The following is an 18,051-nucleotide window of genomic DNA, read 5'->3' on the forward strand; positions in this document are numbered from 1 at the left end:
TGTCAGTCCAAGTGGATACAAGAATACTGCACAATTTTCTGCTAAAAGCCCCATCCAGAGGAAATAAATAGGAATTATTTCATTTAGGGTAAAAACAGTTGGGCATAGGGCAACACAGAGGACCAGATCTGTCCCCAGAAGAAAAAAAAAACTATCCCTCCACAGATTAGAAGGAAGAGAGGGACCTTGGAAGTAGGTTACCATGGTGAGAGGAGCTATATGGCTATAGCAGCCAGAAAAGAAGTACCAGGGAGATGCAGGTCAATAGAGGACTGTGAGGTAAGGTATATGAAGAAAGTATCCTCAGCTATGTCAACACCTTGGGACAAAGCCTCATCACCTTAGGGTCAATCAGTGACTTCATTACTTTCAAAAGAGGATTTGAGTTGCCACTACTGCGACAGTTAAAGAACTAGTTATAAAATCCAAATATAATGAATGTAGCCTACATATCCAACAAGATTTTAAAGAACAGCTAAAACGTTTTCTTTCTTTATTTTTCCTGTGGGTCTTTTCCATCAGCAAAATGTGAGATGAGATGTGAGCTGGAATTGGATTTAAATATCAAGAAAATATATGGGAAATGCTGACTATGGGCAAGTGGGCTCGATTAATGTTTCATTGCTTTCTCTCCGATGTTTTCTTTGTCATCTGGAAGTAACCATGTAATGAATCAGCCTTGAAATATTTCTTAGATGGGAGAGCAATGTCCTTACCACAGAAGAGGATATTTCAACAACATAGCTGGATTCTGCAATGCTGTAAATGTCCCAGAGATGCCTAGCAAGATCTTTCTGGGTTTGACCCAATTTTCAGTGCTTTCAGCATCATTTTAAAAAATAAACTAAGGACACTAAATGCCACCTTAGTGGGAGAAGAACAAGCTATTTTGCTTCTGTTTCTCTACCAAGGAGGATGACTTTTGGACTGGAAAAAAAATTAAAATGGTTAATGTGAAACTGATAAGCAATGTACTTAAGGACGTGATGAGAACACCTAGCTGCCCTTAAATCAATTCAAGTCACTCGACTCAAATGAAATAATTAATGAGACTAGTGAACCACTATCATATGGGGACTTAACCTTTTCTTGTATGATGCCAGAGTCTACTGGAATGCCTTTCTTATAACAATCCTGCACTCAAAATAATGTTTCACTTTCTATTCGAGAGAGATGCAGATTTTGTGGCTTATGCAAATGTTTTGCAGTTGTTAGTGTAGCTGTAGAGGCTTTGAGAATTTCCTTCTCTTTTTTCTTTTTTTAAGTGGTATTTTGGTTATTATTATACGTCAAGACAATTTTTGGGATTCATTTTAAATAAGATTTTGAGTTCCAAATTTTTCGACTACCCTTCCTCCCCTCCCCTCTTCCTAAAATGGTAGGCAATTTGATATGTTATATATGTGCAATTATGTAAAGTATTTCTATATTAGCCACAGTCATGAAAGAAGAAACAGATCAAAAGGAAAAAATGCAAAAAAAAAATAAAGTGAGTGAAAAAAGTATGCTTTGATCTGTATTCAGAGTCCATCAGTTCTTTATCTGGTCATAGATAGCATTTTCCTTCATGATTGGAAGAATATGTTGCTGAGAAGAATGAATTCGAGGCCATTTAAATATTCAGTTTATAGCTAATCACCACATAGTGTTGCTGATACTGTATACAATGTTTTCCTGATTCTGCTTATTTCACTTTGCATCAGTTTGTACAAGTCTTTCTAGATTTTTCTGAAGTCTGCCTGCTCATGATTTCTTATTGTGCAATAGTATTCCTTTACATTCATAAACCTTGTTCGGCCATTGCCCAATTGATGGGCATCACCTCAGTTTCCAATATTTTGCTAACAGGAAAAGTGCTGCTATAAATATTTTTGCACATGTAGGTCCTTTCCTCTTTTTTATGATTTTTTTGAGTTACAGACTTAGTAGTAGTAGTATTGCTGAATCAAAGGGTGTGCACTGTTTGCTTTTAAGGCATAGTTCCAAAATGATGTCCAGAATGGCTGGATCAGTTCACAACTCGACTGACAGTGCATTAGTGTCCCAGTTTTCCCACATCACCTCCACATTCCACCATTTTCCTTTTTTGTCATATTAGCCACTCGGATAACTGTGATAGCTCAGAGTTATTTTAATTTGCACTTCTCTAATCAAAAGTGATTTAGAGCACTTCTTCATATGCCTATAGATAGGTTGGATTTCTTCATCTGAAAACTGCCTGTTCATATCCTTTGACCATTTATCAATTCGGGAATGATTTGTATTTCCACAAATTTGACTCAGTTCCCTATGAATTGAGGTCTTTATCAGAGATACCTGCTGTAGAGATTGTTCCCCAGCTTTCTGCTTTCCTTCTAATCTTTGTTGCATTGGTTTTGTTTGGACAAAAGTTTTTGTATAATTAAAATGATCTATTTTACATTTCATAATGCTCTCTATCTCTTGTTTGTCCATGAATTTTTCTCCTCTCCATAGATCTGACAGTTAAACTATTACTCGCTCTTCTAATTTGCTTATAGTATCACTTTTTATGTCTAACTCATATTTATTTTGACTTTATTTTGGTATACGGTGTGAGATGTTGGACTATACCTAATTTGTGCCCTATTGTTTTGCAATTTTCCTAGCAGTTTTTGTCAGATAGTGAGTTCTTATCACAAAGATTGAGATCTTTGGGTTTATCAAACATTAGGTTACTTTTTGTGTACTTAATCTATTCCACTGATCCACCACTCTATTTCTTAACCAATATCCAGATACTTTTGATGATTACTGCTTTATAGTATAGTTTGAGATCTGGTATTGTTAGGCTACCTTCCTTTGTACTTTTTTTCCTTAATTCCCTTGATATTCTTGACCTTTTTTTTCTTCCAGATGAATTTTGTTGTCATTTTTTCTAGCTCTATAAAATTTTTATGGTATTTTGATTGGTATGGCATTGGATTAGTAAATTAGTTTAGGCAGAATTGTCATTTTTATTGTATTGGCTTGGCCTATCCATGAGCAATTAATATTGTTCCAATTGTTTAGATCTGACTTTGTGTGAGAAGTGTTCTGTAATTTTGTTCACATAGTTCCTGGGTTTGTCTTGACAAGTAGACTCTCAAATATTTTATATTATTTACAGTCATTTTAAATAGAATTTCTCTTTCTAACTCTTGCTGCTGGGCTTTGCTGGTCATATAAAGAAATGCTGATGATTTATATGGTTTTACCTTATATCCTTCAACTTTGCTAAAGTTGTTCATTATTTCAACTAGTTTTTTTGTAGATTCTCTAGGATTCTCTCAGCATACTGTCATATCATCTGCAAAGTGTGAGAGTTTTGTCTTCTCTTTGCATATTCTAATTCCTTCTATTTCTTTTTCTTCTCTTATTGCTATAGCTAACATTTCTAGTACTATATTGAACAATAGTGGTGATGATGGGCATCCTTGCTTCACCCAGAACTTATTGGGAAGGCTCCTAACTCATCCTCATTACAGATAATGCTTTCCGATGATTTTAGATAGTTATTGCCTATCATTTTAAAGAATACTCCCTTTATTCCCATGTTCTCTACTGTTTTTAATAGGAATGGGTACTGTATTTCGTCAAAAGTTTTTTCAAGCATCCATTCAGTAATTGTGTGAATTTTGTTGATTTTGTTAATGATATGGTCAATGGATTGATAGTTTTCCTAACATTGAATCAATCCTGCATTTTTGGTATAAAACCCACCTGGTCATTAGTGATCATTGTGACATATTGTTACAAATGCCTTGCTAGTATTTTGTTCAAAATTTTTCTATCGATATCCATTAGAGAAATTGGTCTCTAATTTTCTTTCTCTGTTTTCGCTATTCCTCATTTAGGCATAGCCACCATATTTGTGTCATAAAAGGGTTTGGTAGGACTCCTTTTTCACCCATTTTCCCAAATACTTTATATAATATTGGAATTAATTGTTCATTAAATGTTTGATAAAATTCATTTGTGAACCCATCTGGCCCAGGGAATTTTTCTTAGGGAATTCATTAATGGTTTGTCCAATTTCTTTTTCTAAGATGGGACTGTTTAGGCATTCTATTTCCTGGTGTGTTAATCTGGGTAATTTATATTTTCATAAACATTCATCAATTTTATTCATAGTCAGATTTATTGGCATAAAATTGGGCAAAATATTTCCTAATGATTGCTTTAATTTCTTCTTCATTAGTGGTGATCTCACCCTTTTCGTTTTTGATTCTGGATGTTTGATTTTCTTTTTTTTAAAATCAAATTAACCAATGGGTTATCTATCTTATTAGTTTTCTTTTCATAAAACCAGCTCCTGGTTTTATTTATTAGCTCAATAGCTTTTTAGAAAAAATTTTCAGTCTTATTAATTTTGCCTTTGATTTTCAGGATTTCTAATTTGGTGCTCAATTAGGGATTTTTAATTTGTTATTTTCCTAATTTTTAGTTGCATGCTCAATTCATTGATCTACCCTTTCTTTATTGTGTTGATGTAAGAATTTAGAAAAATAAATTTTCCCCTGTGTACTGGTTTGACTGCATCCCGTAAATTTTGGCAAATTTTCTCATTGTTATCATTCTCTTTAGTGAAGTTACTGATTGTTTCTATGATTTGTTCCTTGATCCACTTATTCTTTAGGAATAGATTATTTAGTTTCCAATTGATTTTAATCTATCTTCCTACTGCCATTTGTTGAATGTAATTTTTATTGCATTATGATCCAAAAAAATACATCTAATTATTTCTGCCTTTCTACATTTGATTTTGAGATTTTTATACACTAATACATAGTCAATTTTTGTGTAGGTGCCATATTCTTCTGAGAAAAATTATATTCCTTTCTGTTCCCTTTCAGTTTTCTCCAAAGGTCTGTCATATCTAACTTTTCTAATATTCCATTTACATCTTTAGTTTTCTGTCTTGTTTATTTTTTGGTTGGAATTATTGAGTTCTAATTGGGACAGTTGAGGTCCCCCATAAGTGTAGTTTTACTGTCTATTGCTTCTTATAACTCACGTATTTTTTCCCTTAAGAACTTGGATGCTATACCACTGGTACATATATGTTTAGCATTAGTATTGATATTACTTCATTGTCTTTGGTTTCTTTTAGCAAGATGTAGTTTCCTTTCTTATCTCTTTTGTGTAGGTCTATTTTTGCTTTTACTTTGTCTGAGATCAGGATTGTTATCCCCTACTTTTTTTTTTTTTACTTCAGCTGAAGCATAATAGATCCTGCTGCAGTCCCTTAACTTTACCATATCTGTGTTTCTTTCTGCTTCAAGTATATTTCTTGTAAATAATATATTGTAAGATTCTGATTTTTGATCCACTCTTCTATCTCCTTCCATTTTATGAGAGAATTCATCCCATTCACATTCATAATTAGGATTACTACTTGTTTATTTTCCTCCATCCTATTTTTCCTCCTGTTTGTCCTCTCTCTCCTTTCACCCTTTCCCTCCTCACTAGTGTTTTGCCTCTGTCTACCATCTCCCCCAATCTGTTCTCCCTTCTGTCAGTCCCCCTCTTTATTTAATCTCTTCCTCTCCTGCTTCCCTGTTGGGTTTCTATATTCAGCTGATTATGTACATTATATTTACTCTTTGAGCCAATATTGATGAGAACAAGATTCAAGCAATGCCCTTCACCCACCCTCTCTTCTTTCCCTCCAATATAATAGATCTTTTCTGCCTCTTTATGTGAAATAATTTGCTGCATTCTATATCTCCCTTCCTTTTGCACCCAGTATATTCCTCTTTCTCATCCTTTAATTATTTTTATACCATTCCCTCAAATTCACCTTATATCTGTACCCTCTGTCTATGTATATCCTTCTAGTTCTACTATTAGGGACACAATTTTTAAGAATTACAAGTATCATCTTCCCATATAGGGAAGTAAGCAGTTTAGCTCTATTGAGTCCCTTTTGTATTCTTTTCCCTTTTTACCTCTTTATGTTTCTCTTGGGTCTTGATATTGGAGATTAAATTTTTCATTTATTTCTGGTCTTTTTATAAAAGCTTGAAACCCTTCTATTTCACTGAATGACTTTTTTTCCCTTGACACATTATGCTTAATTTCATTGGGCAAGTGATTCTTGGTTGTAGTCCTACCACCTTTGCCTTCCAGAATGTTATGTTCCATGACCTCTGATCCTGTAATGTTGTAGCAGCTTAATCCTGTGTATAAGTAATTGTGGCTTCCCAATATTTGTGTTGTTTCTTTCTGGTCACTTGCAATTTTTTTTTCCTTGACCTGATAGTTCTGAAATTTTTCTGTAATGATCCTTGAAGTTTTTATTTTGGGATCCTTTTCCTAAGGTGGATCACCTTTCAATGGCTATTTTGCCCTCTGATTCCAACATATCAGAAGAGTTTTCCTTGATAACTCTTGAAAGATGCTGTCCAGATCCTCCTTTTGATTATGACTTTCAGGTAACCAATGACTCTGATATTGTCTCTCCTGGGTCTATTTTCCAGGTCAGTTGTTTTTCCAATAAGATATTTTACATTTTTCTCCTGTTTTTTTCATACTTTCAAATTTTTTGATTCTTCATGTTTCATAGAGTCTTTAGCTTCCGCTTGCCCAATTCTGACTTTTAAAAGTCCTTTTTCATTTGGTCATTTTACTTTTTAAGGAGTTGTTTTCTTCAGTAGATTTTTGTATCTCCTTTTCTACCTGGCAAATTCTAGTTTTTTAGCAGTTTTCTTTTCCAAGCTATTGATTCTTTTTCATAATTCTCTTACCTCACTCTCATTTCTTTTCCCAATTTTTCTTCTATCTCTCTTATATGACTTTTAAGCTCCTTTTTGAGCTCTTCCATGAGTTCTTTCTGGGCTTGAGGCCACTTCTTATTTTTGTTGGGGGCTTTGCCCAAAGATGTTTTGACATTGTTATTCTCTTCTGAGTTTGTGTCTTGATCTTCCTTGTCACCATAGTAACTTTCTATGGACAGATGCTTTTTGTTGGTTTTTGCTCATCTTTTTTATAATCTTTTTCCTTTCTTTTAAATTTGAGCTCTACTCCTGGGGTGGAAGGGACACTGTCTCAGGCTTCTTATTCCAGGGGCTGTAAGTCCTGGCTATTTACCTGGTGCTGCACTGATGTTGCCCTGAGGCCCACAGGGGACCCTAGTATCTGATGCTTTACTGAGGGGGTGGGATAGAGGGTGACTGGCACTGCAAGAGGGTGTAGGAGTTTGGCAGCTTACCTGGTGCTGAGCTGGGGCCCTAGTGCTAGTGTCTAGTGTGTGTTGAGGTCAGTGGGGTGTTCCTGAATCAGTTTCTGCCTGTTTCCCCAAGCTACACTGAAGCATGAGGTAGTCCCAGGGTTGGAAGCTGCCTGCTTGCTAGTCTGTGCTGAATTATTTGTGGGGTCACAGTGCTGGTATCTCATGTCTGCCCATTTGCTTAGGTATCTGTAGGGTTGCCATCTACTTGTTTGCCCACAGCTAAGCTGAAAGACATGGAGGTGAAGGCTGCCTGTTCACTTGGAGCTAAGCTGAAACACAGATTCTTGGAGATGGAGGTTGCTCTGTCCCCTGGCTGTGCTTAGGTGTGTGGGGGTCCTGATCTTGGTGTTTGTCTGCTCCATTGCCCTGGTGCTCAGAATCTCCTGCTGGTTGCTGAGGCAAAGCTTGCAGCTGGCTTACTAGAACTCTTCCTGTTCTGGACTGTGCTCCCCTTTTACTAGAGTGAGACAGACCTTTCCTGCCAAACTTCCAAGTTTCTTAAAATAAAAGATTGTTTCATTCCATCTTTTTGTTGGTTCTGCTATTTTAGGATTTGTTTCAGTTTGCTATTTTATGGCTATTTGGAGATGAATGTCATCTCTTTTTTTCTTGATATGCCTTATAGTGGCATTTCTTAAACTATGGGTTGCTACCCTATATGGGGTCTTAGGGGGGAGGTCACAAAAAGTTGGCAACAGTAAAAGTTTTCTGAATGGGCTAAAACCAAAAATTAATTCAAGAATCAAATGAGTAATGAATCTGAGGTGTTTCTGGCAATGCTTGCCTATGTTGCACTGTAAGACTTCACTGCCACCTTGGTTCTGAACACAGAACATGCACACTTTGCACTGTGCCTGCCATCACGCCACGCATGACAGTAAATGCTTCCAGAAACACCTCAGCTCAGATTCAAGACTAGTGTATGTTATGAATTGCACATACAAAATTTTCTGCTCTTACAGAAACACAGCAGTTTAATTATAGAAAATAAAGACTTTTAATATTTTCCTACCATCATTCCACAGAATGTAAGTATCAAATTAGTATATCTTTGGATTGTATTGTGTTAGGATGTTTGATTTTAAAAATTATTGTTATCTCCTTTTACAGAAACATGTATTTAATTGCAGCAAGTAAAAACAAAAGCCCTTGTATGTGTAAGTGTGGACATCAGTTTTATTTTAATTAAGCACAAACAAATGTAATTTCATAAAGTAAAGTTAATATTTTTTGAGAAATTATTAGCAATATTTATGTTTTTGGACAAAAATATTTTTTCATTTGTGAATAAGTGGTTAAATTTAAACTGAAGAGATAAAAATACTATGACAATGTGGCAGAGTCTCCACTACCAGGTTGTAGTACACCTAAATCGACAAGAAAAAGAAAATAGGTCAAATCATTTTTACAATATAGATTTACTTCTAATAATGATGATGGTATGGAAAAATCTCTTTGCTTAATTTGTAATGAAGTTTTGACTGTTGAGAGCATGAAGTCAGCCAAACTAAAATGACATCTTAATACCAAGCATGCAGTGCTCTGCAGTAAAACAAAGGAATATTTTGAACAACTTTTAAAATCCTCAAATAAAGAAAAACAATGTCTTGAGAAATTTGTTACTATCAATGAAAAGTATTTACTTGCAGCTTATGAAAACTCTTATATAATTATAAAAACTAAAAAGCCCTTAGTGGTAGGAGGAGATCTTATGCTACTTGTTGCTATTAAAATGTCAGAAATAATTCATGGAATAAAGTATGGGGATGAAATTAACAGAATTTCTTTATCAAATGATATTGTTCCCAAAAGAATTTCTGAAATTGGTGATGACCAGTTCCAGCAGCTTATTACCAGGCTTAAGGGCAGCCCAAGTTTGCAATTCAGTTAGATAAAACAACTGATATTTCTAAGATGACAGAGTTGGTACCTTATGTCAGATATGTTTATGAAGGAAGCATATATGAAGGATTATTGTTTTGTCTCCCTCTGGAAGGACACATAAGAGGGGGAGATATACACATTCACACATGCACACACATATCTTAAAGTAGATGAATTTTTCACAAAGGAAAGTTTGCAGTAGAAAACTTACATTGGAGTCTATGCAGGTACTGCTGGAGTGATGATGGGTGAGAATGTAATATCTGTAGCAAAATTTAAAGCTGGTGGCATGATCCATTGGGAGGCACTCATAGCCAAAAAAATAAAATCACCAGAGTTAGGTGTTGTGCTTCATGATATTATCAAAATCATTAACTTAATTAAAAGCCATGCCCTGAACAGTCATTTGTTTTCAAAACCTTGGAAAGACATGGATTCCTATTACAAAGTCTTATTATTGCATGTAGAGGTAAGGTGACTCAAAAGAGGGCAAAGATGAAACAGATTATTGAAACTGAAAGATGAAGTTGTTATATTTTTCATTGAGTAGAAATCTAATTTTGTTAATTTTTCATAATGACTTAAGGCTTTCAAAACTATGTTATTTTTCAGATATTTTAGAAAATTCAGCGATTTAAATATGTTGCTTCAAGGAAAAATGCGACATGCTTATGTTAACAAGTAAAATTAAAAATTTTACTTAGGAAGTTAACATATAGAAGAATAGGGTAAGAAATGGTTCTTTAGAAATATTTGCAGTTACAGATAATTTTATAATCGAAAATAGCCTTTCTAAACATTTAATTGTAAGAGTTATGATTGAGCATCATCAGTGCCTGGAGATGCAGTTTCAGAAATACTTCCCTTCAGATTTTGATTCTAAAAACTTAAGTTGGGTTCTTCAACCATACTCACTTGAAATAAAAAATGTCAGTCATCTGCCATAAAAAGTTCAAAAAGAATTTGCCAAGCTATCAAATGGCACAGGTTTAAAACTTGAGTTTCTGAAAAAATTGTTAGATGAATTTTGGCTTGGGATTAGAATAGAATTTCCAGCAATTTCTGAAATGACCATAATCAGACTTCTGCCATTTTGTCCTACGTATTTATGCAAAGCAACATTCGCAGTATTAATGATTATAAAATCAAAATATCGATTGACTCTGAAAAACACTGAAGATGCTCCATATAATGCAGTATCAAATATTTCACCAAGATTTAATTCTTCATATAAAAATAAACAAACACATCCATCTCATTAGTATGCAAATTTGCTTTCCTCTTTAATAAGTGGTAAAATTATATGTATACCAAACAATTGTTTGAAAATAAATTTCTTTGTGATTTATTATCAGTAAATGTTTGATTTGTATACCTATTTTATATACTTATATACCCAGGGTTGTGTACTTGGGTGAAAGGGGACTGCAAGGAGAAAAAGGTTAAGCCCTGCCTTACAGTCTACTCATCAATGTCCTAACTACAGCCAACCGCAACAGCTGTTTTGCCTGAGCAAAGCATATCTAACAATTCTATTTTTTCCTACAAGTTCATCACTTTTCTCTGTTTCTTGGGAGCACTTTCCAAACCTCTAGGAACATTATGCTTGGAACCCATGACCTTTAATAGAGTTTATGATGTTTAAGTGGCACAAGATTCAAGTTACTCAAGATGCAAAGATCATTGCAAGAGCACTGCAAGATGTCACATGAGAGATTGCTATAAACACTCTTGGCATCCCCAAACCGCAAACCAGTGCACAGAACTTCAGTTCTTTTATTACAAATTGAATTTTAAGAAAAAAATTGTATAGCTGTTCATTTACATTATTAAACAAATAACAGTAAAATACATACTGTACAGGTGCATAACAGTACACACATTTTATGCGTTTATGAACTTTTAAAGATAGCCTTTGTGTGTCTTCTGCTGATTTTCAAGTTCTTTTTGCAAATTTTAACTTTTTACTTATTTTAACTTTAAAGAAGAAATTGTGTATATTTATGTTATGAAAGGATAAAATATGTTACTACTATACAATATTATACATATATTTAGTGCATTTCTGAGTTTCTAAACTTTTTTCTGTCATCTTCTGGCATTCATGTATCACATGCAGCTTCCTCAAAACTCCCCAAAAGTTTCCATTAAATTTCTTATGCTGACCCACATGATATGTAGAAACCTCAATGGAGAAGGTCCCAATGTGGAAGGGATAACTGTATCTCATAGGTCATAGGATGAAAGATTAAGACCTAAATAAACCCTTATTACTCTCTAGTCTAACTGGAGCCCAAAGTGTTAAGTGACTTACCTTGAACCACTCAAGTAATTAATGAAGAGCTATAATTCTAACTCAGCTTCTCTACTACCAGTCAAAGCCTGTTTCCTTACCCCTACTCCATTCTACCTTCCTTGGTAACTTTTCACAACATAATGCACACCACAACCCTAGTACAATTCCCCTCATACTTGGCATAGTGTTTTGCATTTAGTAGACATTCTTTTACTATTATATATGATGGACTGATTAGTTAGCATAGGGTAAAGCAAAGATGTCAAACATACAACCCAAAGCATCAATTTTACTGGGCAAGATAAGTGAAGCCATAAGCCATATCGGGTTTGATTTAAGCTCCTGAAGGATTGGAGCTAAGAATGTAATGGAATATTGCAATGTTGTAAGAAATGAAAAATAAGATATATATATAAAAGAAGCATGGAAAGATTTATATCTAATGCAGAGTGAAGAAAGAAGAACCAAATATATATGAATATATATATATATATATATATATATGGGTGTGTGTGTGTGTGTGTGTGTGTGTGTGTGTGTGTACATACCTACAGGCAGTTAGGCGGCTCAGTGGCAGTGGATAGAGTGCCAAGCCTGGAGTCAGGAAAACTCATCTTCATGAGTTCAAATCAGACCTCAGACACTTCTTAGCTGTGTGAGCCTGGGCAAGTCACTTAATGCTGTTAGCCTCAGTTTTCTCATCTGTAAAATGAGCTGGAGAAGGAAATGGTAAGCCACTCCAGTATTTTTGCCAAGAAAACTCCAAACAGGGCAATGGAAAAATAAATATTAAACCACAAAAGAGTTGCATACAGTCATCAGTGTTCATCTGGACACTTAAACTCAGGCTAAGAAAAGGATAGAATTAGCTATGTGCTATAAAGTCTGCAATTGCCAGAATGAAAATTAAACAAAATTAAAGTTAAAAATTAAAGTTGAGATGAAGGATTTATATGACTTTATGAAAAAGGAACTTCTGCTTTCGGTTTCTTTGTTTATAGCTGCTTCTTTCACTCTTTTGCTGCTTTGATAATACAGATGTCCTATAAGGAGCTTCATGTCAGATCTGACACTGGGACAATGAGGTGAACATTCCATTTCAGAAAGAAATAACAAAACGAAACAAACAACAAACAAAAAAAGGCCCTTGCCCCCAAGTAGGCTTTTTGTTTCATTGCGGAGAAATGTGCCTAAGGCTCTGCCCAACACTTTTCTTTTTGCGCTCCACTGAAGACACCCCAGTTGCCTATATATAGCTCTGTCTTGTGTAAAGAATTTAAAAAGCATTAGAATGAAGAAATCAAAGAGACAATAAATTTAAAACCAATCTTATTGTCTGCAGCCTAAAGTGTTATTTAGATCAAAGGGGAGGGGACATCTGGCTTCTGGCTGGCTGCAAAAGTCATATCACGTGACCTATCGATTCCACTTGCTCATTTCCAGGGTCCGGTAGAGCTGGAATTTTGCAATTCCCTGGGAAAGTTAAATTGGTGAATTAAAGTCAAATTTTTCCATCTTTTGGGAATGAAAACAATCTACATAGAAGAATATGAAAATGGACAGGTCACTTCATTCCCTGCTTCACTAGAGATTTAAAAAACCTGGAGGAATGGAAAGAAGCAGTTGTGTTGGGAGATGGTGGCCCTTATTTCAATGACCACCCTTCCCCAACCCCTTCCCCTCCCTCAAAACTAGATCTTTGTGGTTTGAAAAAGAATACTGACCTTGCAGGGGAGGAAGAACAAGAAAAAAAAACTGATAGGCTTTTTTAGATTTTTTTTCTTACCTGCATCTGAGTTTAAAATTTATTTACAGAATGTTGAATTAGAAATGTTTGTCCATTTTTGGTTGTTTGTTTTGCTTTGGTTATAAAGGTAAAAATTTGCTTTCATCTGACTATAGCTATTTTCAAATGATTATGAAACAAAAATCGCTTGTGTTCTTGTAACTAAACTTTTTCTTAACATCTGTGCAACTTCTATACATGATTCACTTCCAAATTATGTGAATTACAACCTCACTTTTGGCATAGAGGTGGAGTTATGGCAACCTGAAAGCCTCTTTAATAAAAAAAAAAAAAAAAAAAAGATAGGTACCTGAAACATAGAAGTCTTCAGTCCTTACGTGACTTTGACTTCACTTACTCTCAAGAGAGAGTAACCCAAGTGCAGGGTATTCCAGTAATTGAGAAAAACATTTGTAGATGTAGAGGATAAAAATTAAAACAATTCCTTCCCATAGCCACCCCACCCCCAAAAATGCCCTAGAAAGGAATCCAGACAACCACAAGCTAAATAGCATGGGACATTTTTATGCAAGTTGCCAACTGCATTCCTAGACCACTAACACAGATCTTTCAACTTCCAACACAAGGGCCAAGGTCCCTGCTGAAGTGTCACCATGAATTACTGAATGTCCCTCAGCAGTGCTTGAGTATTTCATGGGCTTCATCCCTCCCCCTACACAAGGATCTTCTGGAGGTTTACCAAACAAACGTACATTTTCTGTCTTTCTCACCCACCTTCTCGTGGGAAAGGAACTCAGACAATAACTACCATTTCCTAATGGAAAATTGTCTGCCTCCTAAACAAGAGTAATTGGAAAATTCCTCATGAGTCCTAGAAGATTTCCAGTGTAGTAACCTTCCCCAAGAGACTAGGTACTTTTGAGTAACCTTGGCTTACTTAATGCCAAGAATGACCACACTGGTAACTGATTAGAACATAGTCACTTTCTCAAGCCAAGAGTATGAGGAGTTAAGGGAGGATCGAAAGACGAGAATGACAGTACTGTGAAAAATCTGTTTTTTAATATCTGACTACTTATCAAAGGAGAGAAGTATTCAGTAACCTTCTAGTCCTGGAAGGTGTTGAAATAAGTTTTTTTCATCTAGTGTTTCATCAGAAAGCATTGTTCCAGGAATTCTACTTTGAGAGTAGTGCCAAACTTTCTTTGTAGTCAAAAGATAGCATGACAGAACATCACAAGAAAAGGAATACACAAGGAGCCCTCCTCACTTTGCCCCCAATAATTAATCTTTGATTACATAGTCTTAGTTTGAAAGATAAGAAATGCTATCCTGAGCTCTGAGCAGGACTGGGACTCAGAAATTTGTTGGTTCTATGTTCAAAAACCCAATGCCTTCTTCAACAATAAGGCCACACCCCTTAATCTCTTTCAGTGATTCTCCAATACTTATGGGTGAACATCTGGTCACTGGATTCAGATGGCTTTGGAGGAAAAGTGAATCTGGTGACCTTCGCAGCCCTCCCTCACTCAAAACAGTCAAGCGCAAGTCATGTGATCATTTCTCTGATGGCATGCTCTTCTTCAGCAACAAAGGACGAACACACACAATACTTATGGCAGAAGCAAGGAAGAACTTGGTATAGTTAGGAAGAATGATAGATATGGAGTCAGAGGACCCCAGTTAAAATTCTGGCTTGGCCACTTTTTACCTGTGTGACCTTAGGCAAGTTACTTAAAATCTCCAGTCCTCTGTTTTCAAAGGAGTTAAACTAGTTGACCTCTCATTTCCAGCTCTAAGTCTAAGATTCTGCTATCTATGACCTGATGACTCTTGATGTCCTAACTACTTAAAGAAAATCGGATCACTTTTGATTCAGGGATGGCTGTACTCTGCCCTGTATATTTACGGAATAACTGATGAAGGCAATGGACTTCTGTTAAAAGTCCACTGAAATAGACTATTAACTAGAGGAAATTAAAACCAGTTCCCTCTATAAAAAGTCTCCATCTTTGCTTCTTGATCCTTCAGATTTCTAAAAAGGAAACTATTTAAAATCTTTCCTTCCCCCTCCAAAAATTCAAACTAACAAAGGCAAGGGGCAGTTGGGTGGTGCAGCGAATAGTGTTCGATCTGGAGTCCGGAAGGCTCATCTTCCTGAGCTTAAATCTGGCATCACACATTTACTAGCTGTGTGACTGTGGGCAAATCACTTAATCTTGTTTGCCTCAGTTTCCTCATCTGCATGATGAGCTGGAGAAGGAAATGGCAAACCACTCCAATATCTTTGCCAACAAAACCCCAAATGTGCCCACAGAGTCAGACACAACTAAAATGACCAAATGCATCAAAGCCAGACTTTGGTTCGAGGAGATAGGGGTGAAATGGATCCAAAATAAACGTGTGCTCATCCTTTGTTGCCAAAGAAGACCATACCATCAGAGAAATGATGACGTGACTTGCACTTGACTTTGTTGTGAGTGAGGGAGGGCTGTGTAGGTCATCAGCCTCACTTCTCCTCCAGAGCCATCTGAATCCAGTGACCAGATATTCATCAGGATGACTGGAGATGACCCAGGATGAGGCAATTGGGGTTAAGTGACTTGCCCAAGGTCACTCATCTAGTGAGTATCAAGTGTCTGAGGTGAGATTTGAACTCAGGTCAGACTACGTTACTGTTTATGGCCTTGTTCTCCATGTTGGATGAGCATGTTGACAAAATGTGGTGAAATGTTTATTTGTATTGTTATCAACTTTCAGGCAAAGCATAGACCCGAGCATCCCCACTTCCACCCTCAACAACCCCCCAATTACAATAGACTTCACAACCCATTCTAAAAAAAGTGTGCTTGTCTTAGCCCCAGCTCCAGCCTAATCAGAGTATCTGCCCACTTGTATTTCTTTTAATGTTTTTTTGAGACATATTTTTGTCTCTTTACCTTGAAAATCACAATCTTAACCACCAACATGACCAAAATTAGTTTCTGATAAATGCAGTAGCAGACAAGAGTTCTTATATCCTTAGGGGGTGAGTAGGTAGGATGAAATCTTACAGATAAGCATCAAGATCCAACTGACCCAACTAAAGTTTTAATTAGCCCATAGTCAGAAAGTGAAGTACTCCTTATTTGATGGGCACCAGCACCTTGAAATCCATGAATGCCAGTCCCATGTAATCTATTTTCCCAATTAAACATTCACCACTATTTTTGTCCTTGTTTTTTGACCTCCATGTTTTGCCAGTTTATACCACCCACCCATACCAGAGAAATTATCTCTTAAGATTTCTGCTAGGCTTGGATAAGACATTATAAATTCCTTATCCCAGCTCTGTCCCCAACACACTATGGGCTTTGCAGGTAATCAATCACTTTAGCCTCCCTATGAAGCTATAAATTAAACTATTTAGATAAGATGCTGGCTATAAGTTCATGGTGGATGTATGTGTGTGTGTGTGAATTTCTTTAAACAACCAATTGACTTATATAACTTAAAATAACCGAAGCTTTTTCCAGTCCTCTGGTCTCTGCCACCCAAAGAAATCCTCCTGCTTTGCTTAGCATAATTATTAATTTTCACAAATTTGAAGCTGTTCTCTTCCCCCAACATCCTTAAATACTACACAGTGTAGTGTAGGTATGTCAAATATTGAATTAAATGACTTGATCCATCCTTTCCCTTATTCCTCATGAAATCTAAATCTACATCATAGATGTTCATAAGTTTGAATGGGGATGTAGGAATTATATGAGATGGTGCAACAAGTCTTGGTGGGACTATATCTTAGCCTCTTCTCTGTAAACTGAGACTAATACTTGCCCCTAGGAATGTTAGGAAGTAGAGTCCCTCCACTACACTTCAAGGTCTTATTGAGTGCTTCTTTAACTGTCTTCTGCTACAAGCAGATGAAGTTGCTAACGATAGCTATGTAGAGTATTGAAACTAACATTGCCTTGTCAATATTTGGAAGCAGAGGAATAAGTCATTGTTAATTACAATTAAGCAATGGTTTAAAGTTTTTAATTGGTTCACAAATAGATGTTGCTAGAATGCAATTAATTGGTCAATCTAAAAACACCTACTATATGCTCAGCATTATTCTAGACACTGGAGACTCTGAGAGAGGAGAGTTATTTTTTAGCACTGTAAGGAAGTGCTGCCCATATATGCTTTCTCTTTGATTCCAGTGGCAAAGGGCAGTATTGGTTGCAGATGGTTCTTGGTTGAATGATTGTCCACACCCAGCATTTTACTACATCACTGAAATGCAATAAACTGCCCTTACCAAATGAGACATTATGTGACATCAATTTGATGTGAACAGAGTTTTTGAGGCAAGAGAGGACTTTTTATCATGGACTCATTTCACTGTACATTTGAAGGTACCAGAGGTAGGGGAGGGAAGTTTCTAACCATGAAAAAAGAAAGATATCTTCTTAGAAACACTAAAAGCTAATTATTCCATGATAATGGAGAACAGTGATAACATGCATAATGTAAATACATAGAGAATCAAAAAATAATTTTTAGTTCTTACAGTTGTTTCAACCTCCTTGCCTCCAAATTCTTCTGTGGCATATTTTAAAGGATCCGCGGCATCATTATTCTCCATTAACACTGAATGAAGTGTTGACCATGAATGCTCATGAGAAAATGGCACTACCCTTTTTAATTATGTTTGCAAAGTATACTTCTCCTCCTACCCCCACCTCCACCCAGCCACCTCTGCCATCATTGTAACACATACATAGAGAATTTCTATCTTCATTCATGGACAGGATATAGTATTGCACGGCATCTCATAAGATTAAATTTAATAGGGATATGTAAAATTTTGCCCTTGGGTTCTTTAATGTTAATGTAAGGTTAATGGTGGGTGGAGGGAAGAGTTAA

Source organism: Notamacropus eugenii, chromosome 7, assembly GCF_028372415.1.
Source record: "Notamacropus eugenii isolate mMacEug1 chromosome 7, mMacEug1.pri_v2, whole genome shotgun sequence".
Lineage (NCBI taxonomy): Eukaryota > Metazoa > Chordata > Mammalia > Diprotodontia > Macropodidae > Notamacropus > Notamacropus eugenii.